The sequence below is a fragment of the Indicator indicator genome, chromosome 15 (assembly GCF_027791375.1).
Source record: "Indicator indicator isolate 239-I01 chromosome 15, UM_Iind_1.1, whole genome shotgun sequence".
NCBI lineage: Eukaryota > Metazoa > Chordata > Aves > Piciformes > Indicatoridae > Indicator > Indicator indicator.
This window is the reverse complement of record NC_072024.1, coordinates 2,790,779-2,805,941: the sequence shown is the minus strand read 5'-3', so window position 1 is coordinate 2,805,941 and position 15,163 is coordinate 2,790,779.

Genomic DNA, 15,163 nt, shown 5'->3' with positions numbered 1-15,163 from the left:
GATCATATGGAGGTGACAAACAGACCAGGGGTCACCTTGGGCAAAGGAGAGATCACAGTTTGTGGCTACCTGCACTGCATGCTGTGGTTGTTGCCTCTTCCCAGCCCAAGGATCCAGTTTTGTAGCAGGAAAGGCTGAGAGATAAATACCTATCAGGGACTGGAAAGAAATCGTGGTCTTTATTAAATGGTGGCACATGTGTAATAAGCCTGTAGGTGGCCACTTGATTCTGTGCATGATGTGCTTTCATGTTAGGAGAAATCAAGGTAAGCTGGACTAAAGGAAATATGGAGAGGGAGCCTTCATCAGGAAGAGTAAGGGTAGGACAAAGGGTAATGGTTTCAAACTGAAAGAGTAGATTTAGATTAGGCATTATGAAGGAGGTCTCTCCCATGAGACACTGGAACAGGTTTCCCAGAGAAACTGTGGATGCCTTATCTCTGGAAGGTTCTAGGCCAGGTTGGATGGGGCTTTGAGCATCTTAGTCTAGTGGAAGGTGTCTGTGCCTAAGTCAGGGGAATTGGAACTAGCTGATCTTTAAGGTCTCACCAACCCAAACCATTCTGTAATTCTAAGATTCTATGAACAGTAAACTAAAAGCAGCCATTTCAAGACTGTCATGCTTTAGTAACTGCAGGCTGTGTGTCCCATCATGTTATTAGAAATTTTCAGTTGATGAGGATATTTGTAAATATTTAACCAGAAATCCATATGTCTGTACTGACTGGGCTTTTTGCTTATGGGGTGCTCCAACACAGTAGGTCTGCATTGATGGCAGCCAAAAGAAAATTTAAAAAAAAAATAAAAAAAATGGTTTTCTACAAGAATCTCTCTTTGAGAAGGTTGTGGGATTTATTATCCTGCACTGCACCACCATCTCATGTATTCAACTAGATTTTATTTAAGCTAGCAAAAATTCCTATTCCTTTTTATGTTCTGCATAAATACAGCATGCAGGGAGGTCTTCAATACATCATCTGCTTTTATTTTAACATTAAAAAAAGAGAGAAAAGAAGATATCCATAGAAGGTCTGGAAAGTTGTTGAGTTGTGTAGCGTGCAGTACACGATGCACTGCGGCATCGGGGGCAGCTTCTGGGGGTATGAATCCCTCAGAGCAGACAGTGCTAGCCAGGAGACTTAAAACCCTCCTAAGGAGTTGTGGAGCTAAAAGTAGATGGTGCCAGATGGAAAATGAGGGCGACTCTGTGCCCCGCTCCATCTGCTTCTAGTCATCTCTAGGACAACGCAGCAAAGCTGCCTGCTGATGGCTGAATCTAAGGGGTGGGTATGGATGAGAAGATGTCTGTGGCTCTTCTGTAGAGAACAAAACTATGTGCCCTAAGGGCATTCTGTAAGTAGAGATGTGATACACGGGTGAAGAGACTTGAGCTGCTTCAGCCTGGAGAAGAGAAGCCTCCAGGGAAACCTTCTGGTGGCCTTTCAGTATTTAAAGCAGCCTACAAGAAAGCTGGGGACAGTGTTTTTTGGCAGGGCCTATTGTGACAGGAAAAAGGGTGATGGGTTTAAAGTAAAAGATTTATACTAGATAAAAGGAGGAAATTTTTTACACTGAGGGTAGTGAAACTTTGGCCCAGATTCCTCAGAGAGGTGGTAGATGCCACATCCCTGGAAATATTTCAGTTCAAGTTGTCTGGGGTTCTGAGCAATCTCATCTAGTTGCAGATGTCCCTGCTGATTGCAGAAGTATTGGACTAGATGGCCTTTAATTGTCTTTTCCACCCCAAACTGTTCTATTAGTTTATCATTCTGTGGCTACTGCTGTGTCCAGCTCATGGCTGATATTGATCACCGTGGGTGTAGCACCAGGGGATGGTCCCATACAGCCTGACAGCAGACCTTGGGAAGGTGGCTGCCTCACTGTTAACTCGTCCCCTAGAAAGAAGTTTGCCATTTAGAGAAAGATAACAGCTGCCTGTCCATGTAGGCATGGAAAGCCCCAGTGGATGGGTTGTGGGGTCCCAATGCTCACTGGAAGGAAGGATCCATAGGGGTCAAGGTTATGCTGTACACCAAGTTCCTCCAGACTAACCAGAAATGGGTGTTTGGCTTCACTCCTAGGAGTTTTTACAGAAAGGCAGCTTTTAGCCAGAAAGCGAAGAGCTCCAAGAACCAGGGCCAGCTCTAGAGATAAACAAAAAGGACCTTGATGTAGCCCTGAAGGCCTGTATGTAAATAGCTGCCCTGTGGCCAGTGCTGCCATGAAATCTTGCCACATCTCTTCTCTAATATGACCTTGACAGCCTGAGATACATCTGCCAGTGCTGCTTTTGCTATGCAGCTTGTGTAGTAGCTTTTGGACACTCAAACACCAAGGACTGTTGGCATACACACTCTTCCTGGCTTCTTATTACCTAGAGTTCCTCTTATGTTGGTCATTCATGTGGATGAAACAAAGGAGGAGCTCAGCATCAGTCAGTAAAAGCTGCTTCCTTTTCATCTGGCCAGTGTTTTCCAGTTCTCCTTGAAGGAGATGAGAGATGCTATGCCCATTTACATGCACAAGTTTTGAGTTCTGAGAATAGATTCCCCTTTAGTTGTTCACATTTCATGTATCCATGGAAGAAGCAAAGATACAGAGCCTGCACTGGCCAGAGAGGCTCAGGTCAGTAAGGAAGCAGAAATGTTCTTGTACCTCTCTACTGCATTTATCTACATACATTTCTTACTAGTTCCTGCTTCCCAGGGGCTTTTCTGGCAAGTTCTATCTCACAAGTTAAGCTTTATTTTATTTCTCTTAAGAAACAGCCAGGGTAAGAGGTCACCCACTGGGATCTTTTGAACCAATGCTTCCCAAACTGCAAGTGCCTTGAAAACCATGCCCAAAATATTTTGTGTGCTTCTTTATGCCAAGAAAAATGCTAGTACAGGAAATATTTAAAGCATAAATAAGAGTCTATTTGAGATCCAGACAAGTTTTTGCCCTTTTTTTTTTTTTTTTTCCCAGTGGTCTATTGTATTGTGATATTCTCCAGTCCCTGTTGAAGGAGCACATCATTATCTGAAAATTTCTCTCTGTTTCCCTCTGAATTTCAGCATTTAAATCCACTCCTTAGCATTCAGAGGGCATGTTTCTGTTCATCACATTCCATTGATGATTTAGCAGGTGGAAGACCATCTCCCTCTGGATACCCTCACCTTGCCTGCCTGCCTGCTTCCTCTGTACTTGTGGCTGATTTGTAGCTCCCTGTGGCTAACAAAAAAATGATGTCATGACTTCTGCAAAATCTTTCACAAATGCATAGTGACCCTACCAAGTAAGACCACATAGGAACTAGAGGTTTAAAGACCATCTGAGCAGGTTCTATGCTGCTTCATGGACCCTTAACCTGTGGGTCTCCATCTTCATGTAAGAGCAGGTAGCAACTAGAGGTTTAAGGACCAGCTGAGCCAGCTCTGTGCTGCTTCATAAACCCTTAGCCCATGGCTCTCCATCTTCATCGCAGAGCCCAGCATCTACTGTTCTGGTTTCTGATGTGTTTCTTGTTTCTGCAGTTGAGCAAATGTTCTCCTCTCCACTAAGTATTTTTACACGTGTCTAGAAATCTTTGCTGAACGCTGGGATCTAATAATGGATGCCATGACTGCCAGCCACATCGTGAGGCTTTTGTGATTTTGTGTGTTAGAACAGATTGAGAATTCGCCAACACTTGCTTTTTAAATAGAAGTGCCACTTCATCAAAAAATCACTACAGGGGACAGAAAGACACGGGCGAAAAAAATCTCCCTGTTCTGGAAGAAATGAAGGTGTTGAACAACTTCTGAAGTTGTTGGAAGATCCTTCTCCACAGTCTCTGTAAAATGCTGTATTTTTTTTAATTTGAAATCCCCTTTCTTCTAGAAATTTGAAATGACCAGATGAGTAAAGAAAACTTAAAATTAGAGATGCTTGTGTGTTTGACCTGATTCCAAACCCACCTGGATGTTGTGATCCTGAGCAGTCTGCTGTGAGTGGCCCTACTTTAGCAGGGGGATTGGACTAGATGATCTTCAGAGGTCCCTTCCAACCTTTACCACATTGGGATTTTGTGATTCTGTAATGATCCATTTTTATTTCAGGCCATAATTTGATTAGAATTTGGTTTCACCACAGTCCAGTACAGAAAAACAAACAAACCCCAAAACAAACAAACAAAAAAAGCACCATAATTCAGTGACAGTTCTTTCCATCTAGCTCTGAGTTAATATCTGATAAATACTGATCACTATGCTCATTTGATCTGGACCCACAGTAGCCAACAGGTATTCAAAATTCAGGGAATCATAGAATGGCTTAAGTTGGAAAAAACCTTAGAGATCATCTGTTCTGTGCCATGGGCAGGGACATCTCTCAGTTAGACTCAGCTGCTCGAGGCCTCATCCAGCCTGGCCTTAATACCCCCAGGGAGGAGGCACCCACAGCCTCCTTTTGTAGCCTATTCCAGTCTCACCACCCTTGTACCAAAGAACTTCTTCCTAAGATCCACTCTGTACCTATTCTCCCTCAGCTTCAAACCCTTCTCCCTTGTCCTCTTGGTAGATATCTTTATGAAAAGTCCCTCTGCAGCCTTCCTGTAGGATTCCTTCAGGTATTGGAAGGCAGTTCTAAAGGTCTTCTCATCTCCAGGCTGAACAAACCCAGCTCCCTCAGGCTATCCTCATAGCAGAGCTGTTCCAGCCCTTGGGTCATGCCAATTTACATAGCCTACCAAATGCAGTTAAAGCCAGAATTTACTGATTGATTTATTTGTTTTTGATTCTAGAAGAACACACCATGTATGATTAAGATACTTGTTTGCTTCTATATTTCTTTTGATTTTGGAAAGTTCAGCTTCCTCCTTCCATGCCTCTTGCCATTTGTCACTCTGCTGAAGGCAGAAACTGCTTCTTCCCTCAGTTTAGAGGAAAACCACTGTAAAACAGCATCTGCTTAAAATTTTTCTGACTCTCTGGTTTCACACTTCAGACACACACTCCCAGGATAAGCCTTTGGTAATGGCTTTATGAAAACCTGAACATTTGGTCCTTGCAGCCCTCAGGGCAGTTCATGCTTTTGAAGAATTTGCAAAATTTACTGAAGCTTGACTTTTCTTTTCAGAAAGTGTTGTTGACTGTATTTAATTCCATAGACTTTCCTCTGCCTTTTTCTTTCCCCCTATTTGATCTTCAAAAAAACTTTTGGTGACTTTCTCTAGAAAATTATGCTAAATATTCTGATACTTTTTTTTTTTTTTCTCCTTAGTTTTCTCATGCACCTGGGATTTTACTTAAATAATGGGGTCAGCTAGGTACTCTCCAGCCCTCAGGGGGTGAATTCTTGTGGTTTTTAAAATAGAATCATTTTGGTTGGAAAGAGACCTTTAGGGTCTTCAACTCCAGAGGTTAGCCCAGTGCTCAGCACTACTAGGTCACTGCCAGGTCACCCTTTAACCATGTCCCTCAGCACCACATCTATACATATTTTAAATCCCTGTCACAGGAGCACTGTTGTTGGAAAAGACCTTCAGGATAATCAAGTCCAACCTTTATCTAGCTCTACCAGGGCCACTATTACACCATAGCCTTGAGCACCATATCTAGATGGCTTTACTTCCCTGGGCAGAGTGTTCCAGGCCTTGTTTCTTTCAAATGATAAATCCTTCCTAATGTGCAGTCTAAACTTGCCCCAGTGCAGCCTTGAGACCATTTCTCTCGGCATATTGCTTGCTACTTGGGAGAAGGGAGTCTCCTTTCCTCAAGATTAAAGAACCCCAGTTCTCTCAGCTGCTCCTCACAAGACCTGTTCTTCAGACCCTTCACCAGCCTCTCTGGACCTGTTCCAGCACTTCAGTGTCCTTCTTGCAGCAAACCCAGTGCTTGAGGTGGTGTGGCCTTACCAGTGCCCCATGTGAGGTCATGATCACTGTCCTTGTCCTGCTGGTGATATCACTTCTGATCCAAACCAGTATGCTCCTTCTTGGCCACCTGGGCATACATTAGCTCATCTTCAGCTGCTGTTGACTAGCACTCCCAGGTCTTTTTTGCCAGGCAGTTTCCAGACACTCTGCCCCAAACCCGGAGCATTCACGGGATCATTGTGGCCCAAGCGCAGGATCCAGCACTTGTCCTTGTTGAGCACCTACTTAATATTTAAGTTTTACCTTTTAGGTTATTCATTTTTACAGCTCCTAGCCAGAACCTAAGCTTCACTGGTTTCACACACCCTTGTGAAAAGTATCTTACTGCATTGACTGTTTTACAGACACATTGCTGGATGTCCATGTTCTTCAGTCAGGATAGCAGATGCAGTACACCCCTGGATTCTGATTGTGGGTTTGCATCATTTCATTTTAAAGCAAACCCTAAGGAGAAAGTGTTTCCTGAGTTAAATTTCTGGCAAATGACTAGCAGTAAGGTGCATCTTCCAGCAGTGGGGAGAAAAGGTGCCCAGAGAGATATCCCATTTCAGTCATGCAAATCTCCCCATTCACCTAGGTTTTTGGTCAATCTCACCCACAACATCATGGCTGATTCAAGTTTAACCACCTTTTCATTCAGCTGATCTGGAAACTGAGCCTTGATTCCTTTCAGCTTTTGAAAGAAAGGCTAGTTTCTGGCATTTGTCTGACACGTTGAGTGCTGTGACAGCTCTTGACTTTTCCCAGGAACAAGCATCTTCTCTCAAATCATTCCATGTCATTTCATAAGTGTCAAAATAATTGAAATCCTACCCAGTCAGCCTTCAAGAGGGTTTTGGCCCACTATAGAATCACCTGTGTATCTACCTGCATATGCATTTGCTACCATTTCTTCTTTCACCAAGCCACCCACACCACGCCAGCCTGGGTATAAAATTACTTTGCCTTCATTTAACTCTGTCTAGACTATTTTGCTAGATAGAGGGACACTGATATGATGGTCTCTTCATTGTTGTTGAGAAGATATTTCATTAAGTTCTCATCCATTCTGCCTCTTGTACATCATTCTGCATTTGCATTTGTTTGATTGACAAGAGCAAGGATAAGCTATAAATGAAGCTGCTAGGCACAGGTATGCCAATATCATGCATTTTACTTTTTATTATCGTTCCCCTTATATGCTTCTACTTTTCCATAGAGTATCTGGAATGGAGGAAATGAATGTCCAAAGATGCTGATTAACTGCTGCTCAAGGAGGAAAGAGAAAGGGAAGGAAAAAATGAATAGTTGAAAAAGGGGCTAAAAGGCAGAGCACTTTGTTTCCACTCACAATAGTTTTGTTTGTTCCTTGTTCTTGTTTTCCACTTGCCCAGTCTGTACACAGACTGCCTAAGAAAGATCTGCTGTCTGTGCATTGCACAGGACTGAGAACATTCTGGGCCAGTACCTGGACCAAGTTAATTCTATGATTCTAATCGTCAAGGGTCAGAGCTGGGCTGACCACCAGCCAAGTGCCAGAGGTTCTCCATGAACCCTTCTGCCTTACCAAAGGGAAGGAGGAAGAGAGAGAGACGGATGGGGTGGGAGAGAAACTAAACCAGCTGGGATGGAAAGAAGAACAATCCGATGGAATAGAGACAGAGAGACACAAAGCAAGAACCAACTCCATCCCTGATGGCACCGTTGATGCTGGGGGCAGGCACTCGGAAAGTCCCAGCCTGGACTCGTTGTTAGATGGGAACTGGATTCAGGAACACAAGGATCAGGATGTAAGGCAGAAGAGACAGAGTCCTCCTAGGACACCAGCCAGTGAAGATGGCTGACCCTGGGCATCCCTTACCTTGCTCCTGAAGATGGTATCCTTGGGATGGAACCCCTTGTTGGGCAGTTGAGGGTCATCTGTCCTGTGTGTTCCTCTTCTCAGATGCTACCTCTGACTTCCTGCACCCCAACATAACACAACAGTGTGCTGTGGAATCTGCTACTTTTGTTTAACAGCAATTTAGGTCCAGCCTTTCACGAGGCAAAAATCAGTTTTAAAGCTTGGTAGAAGGCATAGACATTGCCATGTTGCTCCAACCACACCAGCCCTGACTTCAAGAGGTGTGAGCTGCCCCATCCATTACTGTCTGGGATTGACTAACACAATGATTTTGCACAAATCTTTCAGTGGAATTAATGAAAAAAATGGGTTTTTTTCTGCAACAGAGTAATGGAAATTTTCTTTTTTCCTTTCTGTCCACCATCAACATGTTGTTGGGTGCTGCTGTGATGAGCTTTCCACCTCGATGTGATGGTCCTTCCTTTACTGGCAGTATGGTCCCTTGGCCATCATGCTTAGAAGAGGTCAAAAATGACCCTTGGTCTCTAGGTGGTAACTGCAGCTCTGTCTGCATTCCTGGTGGGTGACCAGCTTCTCCTCAACAGCTGCTCCACAGGAGGGAGCAGTTCCCATGAAGTTTCTCATCCATTCCCATGAATTTCAAAAGCCTGGAATCTTTTCAGCCGGGAACTGCAGCTGTCTGTGTTCGACTGCAGGAAGAAGGAGTCAGGAATTAAAAAGCTTTTCATGGAGTCTGAATTTGTCACTGATTTTTTTTGTCTGTGTTCACTAATGTATTTGGATAATTGAAGAGAAGCTTAAGTGGTTCGTAAACAGAAGAGAGACAAACACTCCTTATCTCAGTGTAGTGTCATATGAAATTTCTCTGTTTTGTCTGATCCCAACGTTCAAGAAGACATCTTCTTTAGAAAACCAGAACCCACTGCTTTTCTTTTCTGCTTAAGCTTCCCTTTCTTTCTGAGCATCTCTTCTCAATTTTGCAGGCTTCATGAATTGAAGGCATGACACTAATCCCTGAACTCTTTGCATGGATATGGTGAAATTACGCTCCCTCAGCTCTCAGAACCCCACAGAGAGCTTAGAGGAAACATGGCAATATTGACAATTCCATAATTCTTTTGTTCTTCCCCAAATTTAAGTCCTCTCCACACAATGTCTTTAACTGATTTGTTCACAGGTGGGCAAGCATGTGCCATTCTCCAGCTGGACTCCAACATGCAGCATGAGGTTGAAAATATAAATATTAAGGACCTTGTAGGACATATTTCAACAATCAATCTCGAATTTTTGATTCATGAATTGATTTCCCAAACTGTCACAGAACCAGAGGCACAGAATGGTACAGGTGAGAAGGGACCTCTGGAGATCATCTAGTCCAGCACCCTGGTAATACACCTATGCCTGGATCAGGTCACACAGCCATGAGTGCAAGCAGCCTTTGAAAGTATCCAGAGCAGGAGACTCCACAACCTCTCTGGGCAGCCTGGTCCAGTGCTCCATCACTCTCAAAGTAAAGAAATTTTTCTTCAAGTGAAAACTGCTGTGTTCTAGGTTGTACCCATTGCCCTGTGTCCTGTCACTGGCCACTGCTGAAAAGAGTGACAATGTGCTGTAGCTCAAATAGAAGCTTTTGGGCTTGATGTGAGAATTACTTTGTGTGGTTCTGCAACATGTGCTCCTCACAAAGGCAGACTAAGCTTAGCAAAGCATCTGTTTCAGGCCTCAGAATCAGTCAGAAGTGAATTTTGTGGGATTTGAGAAGCCCTGATCCCAGATTCTGCATGCTTCAGGTTACGCCAGGGAAGGTTTAGGTTAGGCATTAGGAAAGAATTCTATACCTAAAGGGTTATCAAAGGTTGGAATTGGCTGGTTGAATCCTCATCCTTGGGTGTACTGTAAAAGCCATCTAGATGTGGTGCTGAAGGCTGTGGTGTAACAGTGGTCATGGTAGAGTTAGGGATTGGTTGGGCTTGATTATCTTGAAGGTCTTTTCCAATCATAGTGATTCTGTGCCTTGTTAGCATTCTGCACCCTCTTCTCTTTGCTGGAAGAATGAAAATAAAACTTCCATCATCAGCAGAAACATTACCAAACTTTTCTGTGGACAGGAGAGGCATATGGAGAGCTGTGGCTTTCTGTGACACCTCAGCAGTTCTTGCAGTGTTATTTGCTTTGTCAGGCCACACTAGCCAGAGCCCTGTACCTGGCAGGAAGGAGTGTTCCATGTCTAGATACTTGTTAACTCTGCATGGTGTTTTCCTCATCAATCATCCTCTCTTAGATCGTGCTTCCTTTCCATCTGGTTGGGTGGCAGGTGTGGTACCAAATAGCTACAGTACATTAATTTCCAACTGGTGGCTACTAGTGGCTGGCAAATGAGGTTACTTTGGGACTATTTATTAGCTCTGTTAATTATTTGACAGATCGTTATTGACTCCCATCCCAGGGATGGCAGATGGCCAATAAAAGACAAAATGGAGCTTGCTGTCTTTTTTGTGGCATCTTGATGGCTTTTAGAATCCTCTTTTTTTTTTTTTTTTCCTGCTTTTAAAGCATTGTGCGATGTGTGCTGTCATCAGTTACAGGAAAATTAGGTAAGTGACTGAAATCACACAGGATGTCCTGAGCTATGGCTGTAGGGTTGTAAAAATGAAAATGTAAGCCTTCAATCTCCATTTCAGGATCACAGAATCATTTATGTTGGAAAAGACCTTCAAGATCATTGTGTCCAACCATTAACCTTACTCTACCAAGTCCATCACTAAGCCCTATATCCCCAAGCACCACATTTCCATGGTTTTTAAACACATCCAGGGAAGGTGACTCAACCACCTCCCTGGGCAGCCTGTTCCAATGCCTGACAACACTTTCAGTGAAAAACTTTTTCCTAATGTCCAACCTCAACCTCCTGTGGTGCAGCTTGAGGCCATTCCCTCTTGTTCTATCACTAGTCACAACCAATGTCCAAAACCATTAGAAACTGGAAGATTTCCAATTAATAAAAATTATTAAGGGCTATAAAAAATTCACTGAGAGCCCACCCCTACTCTGAGAAATTTGTCACAGAAGTTTTTGGGTTTTTTTTGACTGAAGAGAAATTTACCTCTATGTGAAATGTAGTTTCTATAAGAATTGAATTTTCCCCTGAGATGTTTGTAGATTGCACCATTCATCAATTTCCTGCTGCTGAAATCAAAATGAAGCAGTGCTTTGTGTCATACCAACCCAAGCCATCAGTCACTTCCTGCCCTCAGGTGAAGTCTGAAGTGGGTGAAGCTTTCATAAATTAGAGAATGCTGTGGCTTAGATGGGACCAAAAAAGGTCATTACTTGGCATGAACTGGATACAGCAGTGATCAGAGAACAGCTTGGGTTGGAAGGGACCTTCAAAGTTCATCTAGTCCCTTGCCCCTGCACTCAGCAGGGACAGCCCCCAACAAGAGCAGGTTGCTCACAGCCCCAGACAACCTGACCTGGAGTGGTTCCAGGGATGGGGCATCTCCCACCTCTCTGGGCAACCTGGGCCAGGGTCTCACCACCCTCACTGTCAATTTTATTTTCCTTCTCTTTAGTCTAAATCTCCCTTGTTTGCTTTAAGCCCATCAGTCCCTGACCTGTCACAACAGGCCCTGATAAAAGACTGTCCCCATCTTTCTTACAGGTTTCCTGTAATTACTGAAAGGCCACAATAAGGTCTCATACTTCCCTTCATTTATCCCAGGATAGATCCATGATGAGATTAATCTTCATCTAAGAGAGGCATTCAGAAGCTTCCATTCTGCTGCTGTCTGCACCTGGCTCTTCAGAGGTGCCACCAGTTCTGATTTAGCTGAAGCACCTGCAGTGGCACTTCACGTCTACATTTTTTTTCCCAGTTTGTGCCATAGCTTAGCTTCTCAGCAGCTAAATTATGACTAAGCCTGATAAATGTGTGGAAACTTGGTAATTCTCCACCCACTTCCTCCAGCTCTCCTGCTCTGAGTCATTCTCTGATGAGCTTTTGACATTTGTTTTGAGTTCCTTTGCTGTCACGTGGCTCCCATAATTGTGATATTACAGTTGCTGAGGCACCCAAAGCAGCAAGGTGCCACAGAAGTGCACAAAGGCCATCCCTTTGGGGAGAAAAGGGAGGGCTCATATTTCAGGTTGAAGAATAAATATTTCTGCACACTGCTGTGCCTGTGCATTCATATCTGGGAGCACTCAAAGGGCCTGATACTGGGTGTGGGGTTGGAACTTCAACAACTTCAACTCTATGTATCATGTTCATAGAGCAGGCTGCCCAGAGAGGTTGTGGAGTCTCCTTGTCTGGAGAGATTCCAAGTCCACCTGGCCATTGTGATGCTGGGCAAGCTGCTGTGGGTGCCCCTGCTGTAGCAGAGAGGTTGGACTGGATAATCCTTAGTGGTACCTTCCAACCCCCACCCTTCTGTGATTCTGATTCTGTGATTTGCTGCAAGTATAAACCAGGAGAAAACCTGTGCTAGCCCATGTCCTTGTCAGGATGGCAAGTCCACTGTGTGCCCTAAATATGGGACCTTCTTCACTGCCCTCTTGCTGAAGGTCATGCTGGGTTGCCGAAAGAACTGAAGCTATGAGGATCCAATCAGTTCCTCAACAGCAGAAAATCAGGTATATTCCTGGTGGAGCTTACTTTTAAGAGGTTTGGAAGAGATCTGCATACATGAAGACCGTGGCTGCCTGATGTTCAATGAAATGCTTCCCCCAGCCATAACCAAGCAGCACAGATATACAGTGACACAAAAAATCAATGCTGAGCAAAGCTATGGATGAAGTGAGGAAAGTGCTGAAACATTCCAAACAATGGACCCTCATCAATCTGATAAGCCATTACTGAAAGTGTAGATCTTGCTGCTGTATGACAGTGCTTCATTGTCCACTTGGTGAAACACTTCCATCAAGTTCAGCAAGAACATCACTGAGGTTGTGTTTCATTCTGTCAGTACCCTCTGGCTCTTGAGTTCTGTGGAACTTGTATGCTGTGACAATGGCATCTTTCCCTGCTGGTTGTTTCTGTTGCTGGGATGCAATTGTGGCAGCTTTGGCCTGAATTTTCCTTCATTCAGTCTGTTTCCCATTGTGTATCCAGTTATTTGACAGAGAGAGAGGATTTTTTTTCTCCATAGACCTGGTGCCTTGTATGTGTCGGTGTGAGCTGAAATTCCCCCCCACCAACAATAACCAGGCTAGCTCAGTCTGGAAGCAAATGAAAAGCTGTATTTACAAGCAGAGTCTAAATTCTACAATGAAATGCAATGAATATGTACAAATATACAAAATTCACAACATTCACAAATATATACAATCAACAGAAAAAGCACAACCGATCTCCCTTTGCTTCCCCCCAAGGGGACCCTCCCAAAGGGGCCTCCCTCTCCCAGGAGCTTCCCCCCAGACCCCCCTGGACAGAGAAGCACAGTTAGTTAAGCAGAAAGTTGTTAACTTAGCTGCCAAGGGCAGTGTGTGTTATCTTCAGCCAGAAGAGAAGAAGAAACAGCAGCCAGACAGCCCAGCAACTGCCCCCACTGCCGAACGCAGAATGTGCAGAATGCCTACTTTGTTTTGGGTAATAGTTCTTAAACATTTCTATCTATCCAATGGAAGTGTTTAGAACAATCGTTATTTTGCTTTCTTACACCCAATAGTGACTTATTTACACTCTTTCACTTTCTCTGTTCTGAACTTTGCAAGGAAAAATTAAAAAGACAGTTTCAAACCATCACACTTGTATCACAGCCTGATATGATCTTTACTCAGGTTTTTGCTATCGCTACTTTGATTTCCTAGCACCTCTGAAAACACAAGCACTTAACTCTGGCAGGGCTGTATAAAGACCATTGACTGGTAAGGGTGGTTGTTGGAAATGTGAATGAAGACAATTTAAAGTCACAGCAGGACTGTGTGGAGCTTACCCACCTGTTTTTTGTCTCCCCCAGGATTTCAAATTCACTGAGAGATGATGCGAGATTAACATATACTGAACTATTGACTTGGGAAGGCTGCATGAGGAGGCTCCTGTAGTATAAATACATCATATAGAATACTTTCATTCCTTCAGTCCTACTTGAGAGCAGTCTCAAGGAGAGGACTTGGGGGTGTCAGTTGATGAAAAACTCATCAAGGGCTGGCAATGGTCACAGGCAGCTCAGAAGGCAACCATGTGCTGGGCTGCATCCAAAGAACTGTGACCAGCAGGATGAGGGAAGTGATTCTCTCCCTCTACTCCACTCTTGTGAAAGTAGAGGAGAGAAGAGCTGGGTAACTGAGTCCTGTTCTGGAACCCCCAGCACAAGAAGGACGTGGAAGTGTTGGAGCAGATCCAGAGGAGGCCATGAAGATAATCAGAAGAGGGATGGAGCACTTCCCTTATGGGGACAGGCTGAGAGAGTTGGGGCTTTTCAGCCTGGAGAAGAAAAGGCTCCAACGAGACCTTAGAGCAGCCTTCCAGTACCTGAAGGGGGGCTACAAGAAAGATGGGGAGGGACTTTTTACAAGGCCTTGTAGTGATAGGACAAGAGGGAATGGCTTTGAGCTGGAAGAGGGGAGATTTAGATTGGAGATTAGGAAGAAATTCTTCACGGTGAAGATGGTGAGACACTGGATCACTAGAAAGCGGAGAAGGGTCTGTTTGCAAGGGCTTGTAGTGATAGGATGAGAGAGAATGGACTGAAGCTTGAGGAGGGTAGATTTAGACCAGGTATTAGAAAGAAATTCTTTGCAGTAGGGGTGGGGGGGACACTGGAACACGTTGCCCAGGGAGATTGTGGATGCTACCTCCCTGGAGGTATTCAAGGCCAGGTTGGATGAGGCCTTGAGCAAGCTGGGCTGGTGGCAGGTGCCCCTGCCCATGGCAGGGGAGTTGGAACTGGATGATCTTTAAGGTCCCTTCCAACCCAAACAATTCTATGAATCTGTGATTCTATGATTTTCCAGTTCTTTTTGTGACTGGCACAACATTTTAAATGCAGTTTGATTAAATTCAGTCATAGGAAAAGCAGTGCATTGAATCTTTCCGAGAGCACTTTGTATCTCACTGAGCTGCATCAGTCACGCATTGCTATGACTGCAACAAAAGGCAAGACTAAAATGGTTTAATTTTAGATGGTGTATGTTTACACTCTATAAAAAGATATCAAATGTTCTCTCTACAAACAGTTGTCTTCATCATTAAAAAAAAAAAAGGCCTTTCAGATGGGATAATAATGTCTGAGCTTTTCTCTTTCAGCCCTAAGATCTTGAAAATCCAAAGAGTACACTTAGTCATTAATCAGTGACAGGGATGATTCAACCAATGCAATTAACTACACTTGTTCTATTAATAATCAAGCACACCAGAAATGCTTCTGCACTCAGGTGTTAATCAGGACACCGTGTATCTCTGCCTAACTTCCCTTCAGAGTGCT